This window comes from Nothoprocta perdicaria, unplaced genomic scaffold, assembly GCF_003342845.1.
Source record: "Nothoprocta perdicaria isolate Ctin4 unplaced genomic scaffold, notPer1 scaffold_53, whole genome shotgun sequence".
In the NCBI taxonomy this organism is placed as follows: domain Eukaryota; kingdom Metazoa; phylum Chordata; class Aves; order Tinamiformes; family Tinamidae; genus Nothoprocta; species Nothoprocta perdicaria.
This window is the reverse complement of record NW_020455788.1, coordinates 333,433-348,400: the sequence shown is the minus strand read 5'-3', so window position 1 is coordinate 348,400 and position 14,968 is coordinate 333,433. Positions and strand designations below refer to the sequence as shown.

Sequence of the window (14,968 nt, the reverse complement as noted above, 5' to 3'; positions counted from 1 at the left end):
ACAAAGACCTCAGTGACTTGGACATGCCAAGTTCAGATGGTGTTTTTTCTCATCAGGACCAAACTGGATCAGTTTTGCTTGCACACCAAAGGAAACCTGACTGAGAGACCCTTGGGGAGCACAGAAAGAACACACACAAAATGCCTCGGGCTAGAAAGGGGATCCTCTTCAGATCTTCATGGATTTGCTTTTGTTGGGAAGCATTTACTTTTGCCGTGTCAGTGTGACAGATGGGAGACTACATTAGCACATGGTTTTATGTGCACCGCTAAGGGCAGTCTCTTGCTTGTGGATATTATGGTCCTGACCTAAAGTTCTTGAGGAGACAGGACATGTCCCTCCTCTGCTAAGCAGAGTAGGTAGGAAGTGGGTGCTGGGGTGACACAGATTCAGGCCTGAAATACTGATTGCCTTCACCCTCTACATCCAGGGCAAGGAAGACAAAGAGGGAGATTTTCAAACAGAAAGTAGACAAAAATGCACTATGATGGTCTGATGCAGTCAGGCGGACATCATAAATTCCTAAGGATATCTTAAGAGTTTGGGCTTGATGAATTGGAGAACTAATCTTGGTGCTTGCTATTTCCAAATTAAAGAAAAGGACCTGCTAATTCTTCTAAAGCCTAAATTCCAGCCTAGAGAAAAACCTTCACTGGAAGTCACAGAGTTGTCAAAGGAGCTTGGACTAAGGCTATAGCTCATCGATGTCTGATGCTCTCCCTACTCCAGGTTAGACAGATATCTGGCTACCTGCATAGATGCCTTAAAGAGATATTAGAAACTGATGAACTACAAGCATCAGGACCCCCAGGACACACAGACCCATAGCAGGCACTTTTATTGTATATGTGGTACATTGTCATCTGGGGCACTGGATTCAGCCTCTGCTACAAGATCTTGCTACTTGCAGCACGTTTACTTCTTCTTGTGGGTTATCCAGCCACGTATGCCTTGATTTAACTGGTCTATGAGATCTGGTGACATCCTAGCCCAATCTAGAATGGCTGACACAGTAGCTCCCAAAAGAACTGTCCTCCAGGTCACCCACCGAGCTGGGCTGATACCAGCTCCTGGAGGGCACGCCAGGAGAGCCAAAGCTCAAGTACCATCTCTGGTGTCATGTGTAAAGAGTGGGATGGAAAAACCTCCCCATAGTGCCCTCTAATCACAGCTTGCATTCCGACCAGGGCAGGGAAATCCCAAGCTTTGAGGGTCAGTGTGGTCCAGAGGCAATAACAACATCTGAAAAGGGAGCTCCGGCAAGGGGAGTCCTGTGGGAAGCAAGTGTAAGGGCCGCTGTGACGAGCTGCAGCCATCCCCCTGCAGTCCAGCTGCCTCCCCCTGCCCGCTGTGAAACCTCCCGGGATGCCAGGGCCGGCCCTCCGCGGTGGAGATGTTCCCAATCTGCTCTTCCTTGTGTGCACGTCTTCCTCCTCCCATCCCCACGTAAACAGCAGAGCCAGCACCATCTGGCACTTCTAGCTGCTAAATAATTCACTGCCTTTTTGTTAACATAGAGATTGTGTCTATGACCCAGGGAGCTGTTGGACCTTCAGTAAATAAACAAGGGGACTCCTAGCAACTTCTAAGTCCCTCTTTGCCACTACTCCACTGCCCAGGGTTAAGATCCCCAGTCACAGTGTTCATGCTTCCAGGAGGAGCAGCACAGCATGGCAGGGAGAGAGCGCCACAGGGATCCGCATCTTTTCCTGTCAAGTCCTCGTTGCTGTTCCTTGTATTGTATTTTTTGTATTTTTTGTATTTTTTTGTATTTTTTGTATTTTTTTCCCAGTGGACAAAAAGCAATAGGTGCCTCGTGCGGATGCTGCTAGCGCCCTGCCCTCCCTGTGCACATGCAAACCTGTGCAGTGCTTCTTCTCCAGCACAAACCTTCACCCACCCAGTCCAGGCAACTCCCAGCTCTTCCCTACCATATCAAACATCTCCTTTTCAATTACAGTCTCACTGCACAAAGAAATTTTAGGAACAGAAGAGTCCTGAATTCAGCCTCAGGCTCATTTTCCTGCCTTTGTCCAGGTCCCTTCATCCCCAGCCATCCACAAATAGGATACCCATCTCCAGATATCCAAGATTCCTAGATCATTTGTTTGAGCTAATCTCACCTTTTTTCTTTTGGTGCTGATCATACAGAAGCATATTCAAATTACATAACAGCAATGCTATCATTAAAAATAACCACTGGGAACAACCAGATAAGTAAATACGTAAATGTTCTAGGAACAGCTCATGTAGAAAAAAAAATGGCAAGAAGAATTTCTGCTCATGCACTCCAGCAACAGCTTGATCTCAGTCCTGTAGGACATGCTCAAGCTTCCTTCAAATGGAGGAGATATATTAAAGAATAGCACTTTGTAGTGATATATACAAACACATGGACACTCTGGCTCAGATGTAAGGTTCCTGTCAAAACCCTCAAGCTAATTTTTAACACAGTGCTTATGAGATAATGCAGCATTTTGAAATACCCTGGTAAGAGCACTCGGCAACCTTACCTTAAAGGTCCAAGCAAGAAAAAGATAGAATCACTACATCAGTTTCTATTCCAGTCTGCATCACTGATGGTGTCATTTTGAGTAGAACCCTTCCCCTCACTGTTCTTTTCCCTGTTTTTAAGAAGTGGAAAGGTAGTAACGATGTGAATAACTGGGCTGGCTGGGTGAATTCTCCTCCAGAAGATGCTGCACGCACTTCCCATCAGCTGGAGAGGAGACAGTACTGCCACATGCCAATCACAGACAGGAGGCTCTTTTTGCCAGACACTGCCCTGAAGCAGTAACAGTGACAGTCAATTGAAAAAACATAGTAATGGGCAGGATGGCATCTAGGAAAATGAAGCAATAATATACAGGCAAAAATTACAACTGTCAATCCTACCCAGTCAAGGTCTTACTTAAGGGAAAGAGGTTATATTAAGATTAGGAAATGGGCAGAGTAATAAGGAAAGGCTATCTTCATCTCTCCTGTTTGCAACAGCTTTGAACGGACAGGGAATTTATGAGGTTTATCATTCTGCAAATTTACTGGACAATTTCTATGAACCATTTCCAGTGTGACAGGTTTGTCTTGAATATTCAGTGTCCTGTTTGTTTTACTTATACACCAGCATATGCTTCTCCTCTCTGGTTGGGTGGGCACTAATCCAGAGAATCAGATTTCCAATTAAAAATAAGGCATTTCTTTTATGTGAATGCATTTTTTTTTTTTCTTAAGCACCCTGCCAGCAAACTCATTTGCTAAGATATTCACAGAAAACACCAAAACAAAGTCTCAGATGACTAACCCAGGCTTTCTCACATGCCTGCACTCACTCAGCCTTGGCCATCTATCCCGGCAGGAAAAGCACTGCTCATTTCTGCTTGCAGATTGTGCAGTTGAGGCATGGGTCTATTGAATAGGCTGCCCATGGTCACAAAAAGCCAGCAGAGAAATCAGGGTTAGAAAGTGGGCATTAGATTCCTGATAGCTGTTGGAAACCAAGCCTCCTGACAGCTACCTGACAGCCTCTTCCATCTTCCTTCCTTTCCAAGGGAGAAGTGCCCAGGCTGCAGAAGAGCAAAGTGAGGACAGATGTAATGAGTGATCAAGTTAACACCTTGATGTGCTGAGAAAGCAGCAAATTTCCAGCATCCGAGCATGGGTGACTGTGGAGACCCACACTGTGGAGCCTGTGGAGTGGGGGAGGTTGAGAAATCCCAGCGAGTGCCACTGACTCAGCACCACAGCCAGGAGGGAGTAATGACCTCAGGCTGGGAAAAGGCTCATCAATATCCTGCTCTGAGCTCCCTGAAAGTGTGACAGAGGCACTTCTGGCACCCAAGGACACAAAGCAGGGTCTGTTTTAGGGACATCATTCCTGGAGACACTATCCACAGCAGTGAAATCGAGGTACATGTTATTTATAACAAGCCTGCATTCTGCTAAGCTCATGGCACAGACATCTTCATCAGCAGAAGGCTCTGCATCCTCCCACCAGCAAGGACAGCAAACACGTTCACAGAGCACAGATACCAGTGCTGCCCCTGAGCCCACCTCAAAACCAGACATATCCAAAGGAAAAGGGACCACAGGCAGCAACCTGGCCTAAGGATAACGCTGCCTAGAGTGAGCAAGATTTGGAGATGAGGGGCACCCTGTAGCAACTGAAGATTCCTAAGCAGCACGAAAAAACATATTCAAAGATGAGTTCAGTATCTCCAACCAAGAGACAAGAGGTGACGTGGACTTGACTCATGATGAGGGAGAGGCTGTGTCCCTGTTTTGGGGAGCCAAGCACTTTCTTTCTGCTCTCAGGATGGCAGGTTGCCACTGTATTTAGGAAAATTGTGCAGGGTCACTGTGCCCCAGGAGAAGAGGCCCGAGACTCACCTTAAGCCAACACAGCACTTCAGGGCAAAATCCTCCCTTGCCACATCCCCCAGCAGTGGCTGCTGAACAGCTCCCAGCTCCCTGCCTTCTCTTTCAGTACTCACATCTGGAGCCAGATGTGACTGGGTTTCAGCACTCAAAGTTCTGCCTAGGAGATGCTCGGAGGGCAAGATCTGAGAGCTGTTTCCAGCACGCAGCCTCCCAGCAGGGGCCTTTGCATGACTGTATCTGCAGACTTGCTCTGCAATCTGGCAGCCACCTGCACAAACCCGTGTCTCCTGGAGGGAAGCTGCGGACTGGGCCAGTCGGCATTTGCTCTGTGCAGCACTTCTCAGCATGAGAATATGGCCCAATCTTGGAAGACCACAGGCAACCGAGAACAAATAGCATTTACCATAAGATGTAAATGCACAGAGGTCTGTTTGGGCCAGTACAGGGAAAATTCTGCGCAGAGAGCAGCTCTTCTCCAGCTCCTCCTCCATGTGAGCAAACAGATGCTGGAGGGAGCACACAGCAATCAAGAGGGAATAGCCATATCTCAACTTATTCATTTTCAAACTAATCCTTTTACCCCACATTTGACTAAGCCGTCACTGCAGTCAGGCTTTGACCTGTGTTTGTTTTATATTTCACTATCCTGCTGTGCTCACACTGTGCTTTCACAATAACAGCGCTTAGCCCCTTGCACTGCGCTGAGCAAACACCAGCTAATTAGGCTGCACGCTCCCCACGGCAGGGCCCGTCTCTCATCCCGCACTGCGCACCCTTGCACTTTGCTAACGCTCACACCAAGGCTGTTCATGGCAAGGGATCAGCCAGGCCGGGCACAGCCCAGTGCAGCGCAAGGCAGGGAGATGCAGGCTGCGGAGCCTGGGGTGTCCTCGGGCCAGGGCTGGGGCACAGACTCCCAAGACCCAGGGCTGTCTGAACGGGATGGAGGGATGTGGTGGTTCGCACGTGGCACAGGGGCAGGGAGTTCCCTCGCGGTCACTGAGGTTGCTCAGGAACCTCCCAGGGCCAGGGTCACAGTGAGGGAAGAGGGTCTTAGAGCAAAGTCTCCAATTTCTTACTCCAAGTGGTTTTTAAACAGTCTCCTCTCCCCTTTGCGCTGTGCCCCGGGGCAGGCTGCTTTGCTCTGAGCAGCAGTATGCACGAGAGTGGCACCCACTTTGCTCCCCAATAAATCCCACCTCCTCAGTCTCTCACAGCATAAGCAGACACCACAGACTGTCCAGGTCACCTGGGACCTCAAGAGCAGAGCTTGGATGAGAGTCCAACCTGCTCCCTTCTTCTCAGCCTGAAGGGAGCTGAACCCAGCTGTGCACTCTGCCTCCTCCTCACCAGAAGTAACATCAGGGTCAGCTCAGCTCTCCCTAACCCCCAAAAAGGCACTGTTAGGTGAGGGTGAATTTTATAAAAGCATCCAACTTTACATGTTGTGTCCAAATTGCAATTGAGGTAGGGGTGTGTTTATCTCCTTAGTAAACACACACAGAGGCACATATGTTCAGGAAAGCAGTATTTCTGAGCTAATGACCATCATGAGTTTGTTTTCCTGGTTGAGTGCTTTGGACTACAGTCCTCCTGCACATGTCCCTTCTGGTCGGGGGAGGCAGGGGCCTCCATCTGTCCTCCGGCACCACAGGCCTGACACCATTGCCAGGCTCCACTCTGCAGCTGGGAGGCTGAAGGCTGCTTTCAGCCCCCAGAGGAGCCCCAACACTTTAATTAGTAATTAATTAGTAATATGTGCACCTGAAGACAGCTTCCACCCCCTGCTAAATATGATTGAGGGCCATCAAGGCAACTGTCCCCAGGGAAGGATTTGAGCTTCTCCACTCCTCTTTGAAGAACTTATCTACTAACTCCATCACCATAGCACATTATGTTCAAACAGACACAAATGAGCAAGAACAGCTTTTGTTTGGCCCCAAAGTCAAAAAAAAAGGCCTCTCTCAGAAAGATTGGGAGGGTGATAGGACATCAGCCACTTACAGGCAGATTGTTTCTATCTTCAGTAAAATAAATGTGCTCAAACAGGTGAGGACTTTAAGGCCTGTGTGAACAACAGGGCCACCCTCTCTGGGGAAACGCTCCCTTGTGGCAACCCATACGCAAACCAAGAGCAGCCACGTCATGGCCCAGGGTCATGGCTGTCACTGCAGCTCACAAGGTACTTTTCACAAATGCCAAAAGGGAACCAGCTACAGCGGTCCCTGGAAACACAGGAAAAGACAGAAGAGCCGCTCTTTCCTTTCCTCTCCAAGCCTGCTCTGCTCTTCGGGGAGCCGTGGGAGGTGGAGAGGAGAGTGGGAGTTTTGTGCTGCCTTTTATAAAGCACCTGCTGCCGAGAGACTTGAGTCCACGTGGGAAGTGCCAGCGTGGAGCTTCCTGGCAGAGCCAGGGGCATGGGGGGCTCTCCGGAGCGCAGGGCAAAGCGGAGCCGGGCACAGGCGAGGCGAGGGCACTCGGCACGTGTGTGCCCACGGACACACGCGGCCCACGCACGGCCTGGGGAAGCCGCACTGCTCCACAGGGCAGCTCCCGCAGCTTCGCGGCCCTGTGTCCTGCCGGGCGGCGCTGGCAAGGCGCGCGTGGCGGCCTAGGAAAGAGCAGGGGCAGCTGAGCCCCCAGTGCCTAAATCCTAGCCCAGCACAGCCCACTGCCCTGCTGGGCACCAGTCTGGGCACAGGCCTCGAGGTCCAAGTCTTGTCACACTAAGGAGGACAGCACTGGGTGCCACAGGCCCATCTCCCATTCCCCCTTCTGAAGCTCATTACCCAGCCTGTTAGAGCCCCACACGGGATCTGATTGCTCAGGAACTGCCAGGACATTGACACTGACATTCCCTCCGGCAGGTAAGAGTCGAAGAGGAGGCAGAGGACATGAATCCACCCGCAGCCATGTGTGGGACATGGTTGTGCTCCTTTGGTGGATGTTCACTGCCACAGGAGCCCAAAGCTACACAAGCCACACCACTGGCAAACCCACCCCTACATCTCCCTCAAAAGCTTCTTTTTGAGGGCAATGCATTATAACAGTATATACACATCTATTTTTGCTAAAACAGGATTTCAGAATACTTCCCGAGATAGAACCTTTCCTTAGTTATGTGCAGAGCCAAGCACCAGCAGCAAAGGGTGAGGGTCGGGCTGCAGCGGGAGCCCGAAGCACCCGGCCTGCCAAACCCGGCCCCGATGAGGCTCTCCTCCCACCTCTGCACAGCTTCCAAGCACGTGTGGGTAATGCCACACGACCAGGAGGAACCAGTGCACCCTGAGAAGCCTGGCGGCTGCAGCTCAGCAACGCTTGGGCACCAAGAGGTTACACGAGCAGAGATTGCCTGGACAGATGTTCTGCCAGTCGCCTCGAGCCTTCCCGCCACAGGATGGAGGGATTAATTAGCCCTCAGGCTCAGTTTGAGTCAACAGCACATTGAAGGGAAGGAAAAGCATTTCAGGGTGAATGCAGCAGCCTGGAAAGGGAAGACAGCAAGAGAAGGTGCTCCCCACGGCCTCTCTCTGCCACCTCTGGGGATCCATCCAAAGGTGTCCAGGGGGACTTACACATCGATCTGGACACTGCCCCCGGCACAGGGCGCACACTGTGCAGGTAAGTACTGCCGTACCTGCAGTTGGAGCAGGATGCACACCACAAGCTCGCAGTGCCTGACACAGCATCCAGGTCAGTAAGCCTGCATGCCCGCAGCGAATGGACAGCACTCCTGCAGGGAGAGGACCCTGTGCTGCTGCAACACAGGGGTATCTGAGCAGCCAGAAGAAGCCACCACCCTCTGCCTTTGGGGGAAGATACGCAAGCAAATTTGATCTGTCTTCAGTGGGAGGAAGGAGGGACCTGAACCAGTCTCGGAGGTCACCACCAGACAGCAGTGCCTTCACCTGAGGCGCCAGCCTGCCCTCCCAGCCAGGCCTGCCACCACAGCCCAGCTCTCCTGCAGAGCACAGCTCTGCTTTCTCCTCAAGCAGTGGGTGGGCAGGCAGGCCATCGCCCCTGCTTGCCAGGGCACACTCCCGCCAGCCTAACCGTGGCCCGTGCGGACGCGAGGGCGCAATTGGAAGGAAGGTGCTGCTGCGGAGGGGGGCGGCTCTCGCAGGCACACGCAGAGCTGCAGACATGTGCATCTGCAAAGCACTTAGTGATCGGCCTCTTCCAGCCATGCCGAATGCTCGGAAGCGCCGAGAAGCCAGCTTGTCCCCATCGCTGCCGCCTGCCTCCGGGGGAATTCCCATTGCCCATGGCACAGACGAGCAGATCCACAACCACGTACCCACCGGAGCGCAGGGCAGACAGCCCCTCGCACACACTGGGCAGCTCTCCTCCCCAAATACCTTTCAGGAAGGAGACTCGAGTGGGCCTGGAGTATCAGGGATCAGAGGGATATCACAAGGCAGTTGGGATGGGAACACCAGCACAGCAAAAGCCATCGGGAGGGGGACAAGCTGCCCAGAGCGCAGTGCAGGAGTGCGGGATCACTCCGGACACAGGTGCAGCGCGGGGCCTGGGCTCCAGGCAGGGGACACAGGCAGCAAGAGGCAACACACGGTTCTGCTCTGGGCCAGCTGCCTCCGAACTGGAAGCGCCCCCGTATCCACCCGCGGCTCCTTCCCGCTCCGGCCTTGCCATCCCGCCAGGTAGCAGCTGCTCACAGCTACTGTGAGCGGCGCCACAAGGCACCGACGTGACTGAGAAAAAAAAATGTTACAAACGACTTAATTCCCTTAAGGCAGAGAAGGAAGTGTCAAATCTGGGCACGCATGAAGGCCAGGCTGGGAAAGGAATGAGGTGAGAAAGCAGGGGGCTGGGATGGAGAGCATCTCACAGAGATGTGGCGAGACAGATGGCAGATTCAGCAGCAGGGCAGCCACCAAGCACCTCGCACATGATTCCCTCTGCATGGGTAGGGAATACGCACTGGGAAATGGCTCACCATGGAGCTGCCAGGCCAGCCCACCCCTGCCTGGCAGGTTTAGGAGAGCTTGCATGCTCTCCAACACACCAAATTCATCAGCCAGCAGCAGAGATCCTCCTTGGATGAGTCAGCTGTGGAAAAAGAGGCAAAAAGGGACCAGAGGCAAATAGGCAACGGATCAGGATGGTGGGCTTTAGGGGCAAGGAGGCAGCCTGAAGGTCCAGGATGCACAAGAGCAACCCAAGCACGGGCAAGGCTAGGGCTGCTGTCACTTCTTTGCTTACAGGGCTCACTGCTTTGCTAAACCGTCAGCTTAGCAAAACCAGCACACATCATGTCAGAGCTCGGGCAAGAGAAGGGAGAAGCAGCCATCCTCAACTGCTGTCTCTTAACATAAACGTCTAATTTGTTGGCTCTGCATTCATTCAAGGAGCTACATCAGAACCTGAAACTCAGCTTTTTGCATGAAAGAAACCTCTGAAATCTGACTTTGTTTTGAATTTGTCTGTATAAGCAGGCAGTGTCAGGACAACTCTCCTCACATACCACTGCAGCGACAAACTGGACCTGAAACCTAGGGATTACCCCCAGACACACGTGATGTTGTAGCTGCCACAGCATAAGTAAAAGCACAGAGCAAGGCTCAGGGCATGGCACATTTTTTCGTAAAATCAATTAGTAGAGCTCAGTATTATTTCACTTCAACAGGTCAGTGTGCAACACAGGCCACAGAGGAGTGGGATGGTGAAAAATAACTAACTAACTAACTAAATAAATAAATAAAACAGCCCCTGACTTTTCTGCAGTCCTTGAATTAACTGGGAGTCTGTAAAAATCGACATTCTCAGTAGGTGGCACAACCAATAGACTTCTATTCACATTGGGTTTTTTTTTCTTCTGTTCCTGAAAATAAGGAGTTTGGTGAAATTACATGGGAGAAGACACAAGAAATTAAAAACCTGGATGAAAGAAAATTGAACTTGGGTGAAAGCCTCCAACAGAAAAATGCAATGAAATTGCCTGATCGAAAGATCAGCAGCAGTGCAATACAAAAGGAAAAAGCAATAAAGAGCACTCGGAAACAAAACACATAAAGAATTATGGCTTTTTGGAACATGCACCTGACTTCAAAGTAATCAGATTTTGTCTCAATTAAAAAAAATTTAAATTAAGAAACAGCAAATTTAATAATCTACATTATTACGTTACGACTTTCTCTGTAATCTTAAAAAAAAAAAAAAAGTAGAAATTCAAGCAGTATATCCTTGCTGCCAGAGAGATCTGGAACTAAAATACGCACTTTAAAGCGTTCAGAACTTCCTCTGGCTTCAGGAATCTTTATGAAAGAACAGGAATTAATTCGCTGATTAGTTTATTCAAAGTTCAGAAAATTACTGAGAGTTAAAGCAGGAGAGCCCGGTTCCCTTTCCAATCCAAATAAACATCAAGTGTGAGAGGATAATTTCTACAAGTTCTAATTTCTTAAAAGCCAGAAATAATTAATTCATATGGCTGATATATTTTACATGTACTATAATAAAATTGTTTTCCTAATATAGTCATTACTGTTAAATTCATTGTAAATACAAAAAATGCTTTCATAAACTTCTTTGGTGAGGATACATACATTTTACATAATTTTATTTAGCCAACTAGAAAAAAAATAAATTAATGCTTGCTTTCTTCATTTTAAATTGCCTTTCATTTCTTCACTGAAATACAGGCTCATCAAAATTATAATAAATAATAAAGAAATATCTAATAAAGTGTGTCATTCACTTTTAATTAATATAAACATGAGGAATCTAAATAAATGTGTGTTACACCAGAAACACGGTGCAGCACCATTCTGCTTAGCAATGAACACCCCAATGTACTGATCCAGGGGAGTCAACTTGTCCTTCAGAAAACAACAGAAAAATACAAACACAGAGCCAGATTAAGCTAGTTATCTCCCTCATGGCTTTCTGATCCTTGATTTAAATACTAACTTTAATTCATCCATGCTACTCAGCAGCAGGTTAAGACATGCAAGGCAGAGACCAAACTTGTTTAGAAAAGCCTAAAAACTTGGATTAGTTTTTCCTCCATTCTTTTTGCCATTATATTTGCCTTCCATGTGGTTCTGCTTCAGACTTTTCACTGAGAATACAACCCATATATACAGCAACATATACCTATGGGTATATGTTGGGTATACCCTGGGACCCACACACCCTAGAAGCCTCCCAGTGACTAAAGTGCCCACAGGATGGCCCTTTTGCAGCCTTGGGGGCACTAGCACGTCCAAACTTCTGCTGTTCTTCTGCCTGGTACCTTGGGCATCATGCCATGATATCTGCATTTGTCAGGAGACACCACAAGTAAGTTGGTGGTTACTCCTGAGGAGAGGAAGATGCTACAGTGTCCCTGATCTTCAGGGGATCCTATTATCACTAGAGTCAATAACACCCCAAAACAACATGAGACTAGACTTTTTGGCATAAGCATGTCCACCACGAGCTGCACCAATGGTTCAGGTCATATCCATCTGTGAGCAGCTAAGACTACAACAGCTCTTGAAGAGCCTGCTTGGTCAAAGCAGTCCCACAGGCTCTCCTAGGGACAGTGCTGGGAACTGTGCAAATGGTGGGAAGCTCCCATACTGTGGCACTTCCATATGGAAGCTTCCATATGATGGCACTGAAGCTCCCGAGAGGCTCTGCAGCATTACAGTAATTCCAGCTAAGAACGTGAATTCTCAGCCAGAGAGTTTCCTCCGCAGCCCTTAGCGTGGATGCTCTTACATGGATACATTTACCCGGCAAGGCAGGGGGCAACGCTGGGACGTGGGTAACCCCAAATTCCTCTGGGATAATCAAGATGAGGTGGAAAACCCGAAGCCAGGGTGAAGGGGTGCCAAGGCGAGCGGCTGCCGCAGGCCAGGCCGAGGGCGACGTGTGAAGGTGATGGGTGACAGTGGGTGACGGTGGGTGACGGAGGGGTGCGAGGGAGGTCCCTCACCATGTCCCACCCATTAAGCAGTAACAACAGTGCCGTTGGCAACATGAGGGGCTGTCCCCAGCCCGCTGGCTCCGGCCTCTCGCATTGTTGCTGTAATGGCGTGAGCAAACTCACACTGCTGTTGCCACCTAGTAACAGCGGGCGATCGCAGCCAAACTACCAGTTAGGGCTACGTTTGAAGCAATAACTTCAAGTGAGTTTTATTTTAAGACGTTTATGCATTTTGAAGCACAGGTAGGTTCCTAGGTAGGCGCTTCAGAAGCTGTGGGACACCTCATTACTGAAGGATCTCATAGACTTCTACTACTTTCAGTCCCAAAACGGCTCCCTCTCATGCTTTAACCGATGGAGCCCAAGGCCAGAGCTTGAAATTGTGGTATGGAGATCAACTCGGAAGGAACAAACCTGCCACGCTGTTCCTCCTGAAGCAACCTCAAAGCAAAACTGCTTTGTCTGGGAGCACAGTACATAAGCAATGCAATACATAAGCAATGCAACATTTTGTTCAGACTCAAGGTTAAGTTACATTAAATACATTCACAGCCATTAAACTAGGTAAGAAAAACTGGTTAACCAACCCAGAACCGATGATTGTAGGCTTGGTGTTTATAGGACTCATATGCAGAAGTCAGCATTTGTATAGCAAGCACACTGATGTTTGCATAAGAGTTTAGATGACTGATTAGCTTAATATCAATTGAATTCACTTGTGGGTGTTAAAAACATTTCTCCCTCTCAATGCTGCTTTCATAAAGCTATCAGTCTGTTACGACAGTAGTATTTCCTACAAGGAATATTTTAAAGCAGTGACGATCCCCCTCTTACAACCCCTCAGATTTAGGCTTTGGAGCTGTATTCACGTGTTTACCCCGGGCCAGGAGCTTGCAGCGCATGGCAGGAAGGCTGCATCTGCCCATGCAGGACCACGCGCGCCTCGCTGCTGCACCCGGGCTCCCCGGCACCCTCAGGGCGCAGGGCGGTCTCTGCCACCGCCGCAGGATCCCTCAGCGCTCATGGCTGTGAGCAGCAGCCGAACCAGGAATGAACCAGTTAACCTGGTGGAGAGCTTTGGAGAGGGCAGCAGCTACAGAGGGATCCAAGTTATTGTGCTAAGGAAGAGCTGAAAGGGATTCAGTCAAAGGGAAGACACAGTTGCACGCAGATAGAAATTGAGATGCTGCTATAGATAGAAGGTGGAGGTTTAAACTTAACTGCACACGCTGCATACGCTAGAGACCAGGAGGCTGCAGGGGTGCAAAAGGGCCTCCATGATTTAATTACTACTTATTTGCAAGCGGCTGTTTGCCAGGCCTGCTTCGGACAAATCCTTCCTGAAGGAGCTGCCCCTGCCTCCATCTGCTTCCATTGCTGACCACCCTCCCGGGCAAGCAGGCAGGGGCAGCAAGGCCAGCTCCCTCCACACACCAGCCTCGCCGCAGGGCCTGCCTTCCCACGCTCGTCCCTATCTCTCCTCTAAATAAATACACGGCAGCTCGCTTCCAGGGCACCCTTTAGCCCGAGCAGTGCGTGCTGCCTTCTCCAAGGCAAGCAGCCTGGCCTGCCATCCAGCACCATAAAACCCAACACGAGGCAGGGCAGGATTCGCACGGCGAGTCCAGCAGGGAAGGCGCTTTCTTGCACCTTCCTGGCCCCCCCAGCTTTCCCCACACCTCTGGGTCCGCTCCCTCATGGAAGCCGCTAGAAGGTAGGAGAGCAGATTATTCCCACAGTCGGTGGTCAAACAGTTAAAAGGAAAGAGATGCTCATGCAGAGGAAAAATCCCTCAGCCAGACAAAGGTGTCTCTCTTCTCCCGGGTAAGATCTGCTCTGCCGGGGAGGTGTCCGGGCTGCAGACGCACGGCACAGTGCCGCTGCCTGCTACGGACCGCACGGAAGCAGGGGACAGAGGAGGCAGGGCCTCTGTGGGCCGGCAGACCTGGATGAAGTTGGAAGCTGCGAGAGGGCAGCTCAGCCAGGGCATTAGATCATGCTGGCGCTACAGCGCTTTCACATGGAGCCATCCGGCTCTCAAAGCTGGAGGGAGAATTGGGGACGGGGGAGGCTTCCCCACCTTCTTCCCTGCTAGCGTGAAGCATTTCTAACATCATCGGGGGGTTCCCAGAAGGAGGGTTATGTGGCCAGGATGATGTGGGGAGTGGGCAAAATGATGGCATGACACAGCGCTGGCAGGAGATTTTACCTCACGACAGGAGAGAGCAGCCCAGGCCAGCAAAGGAGCACTTGGAAAGAGCACCACAAGGCCATGCCTTGTTCTCTGCTTCTGCCATCAACCTGCTGCAGGAGCTCCAGGATGCCGCTGCGCACCCTGGGCCTCAGCCTGCCCATCAGTCGGGTGGACACAGGCATTACCTAATGCCTCCTTAGTGCCTGCTCCAGCGTGAGGGCAGGAAAACTCCGCCTAAATAGAGCTAACTACCCAGAACTCGCCCAGCACAACAGCAGCCCAGCTCTGCACCCCTGCACGGCCCCTCGCAGACCGCCCATGGACGCGACACCAGCATTCCCGGGGGGCTCCCAATTGCCGCGAGCATCTCCCACGAGCCGAGCCCCGCTAGAAAGCAGAGCCCGGGGCTGTGACGAGCAGCATTTCCCCCCCGCTCAGCCCACCGCCAGGACCCTCCCCACGCC

General features: G+C 50.6%; 1 protein-coding gene across 2 annotated transcripts in view; it reads right to left on the bottom strand.

The window, feature by feature from the left end:
• The window catches only part of TMEM63C (transmembrane protein 63C), a 30,708-nt gene that overhangs the window by 15,036 nt on the left and 704 nt on the right, over positions 1–14,968 (bottom strand). The window lies entirely within an intron of this gene.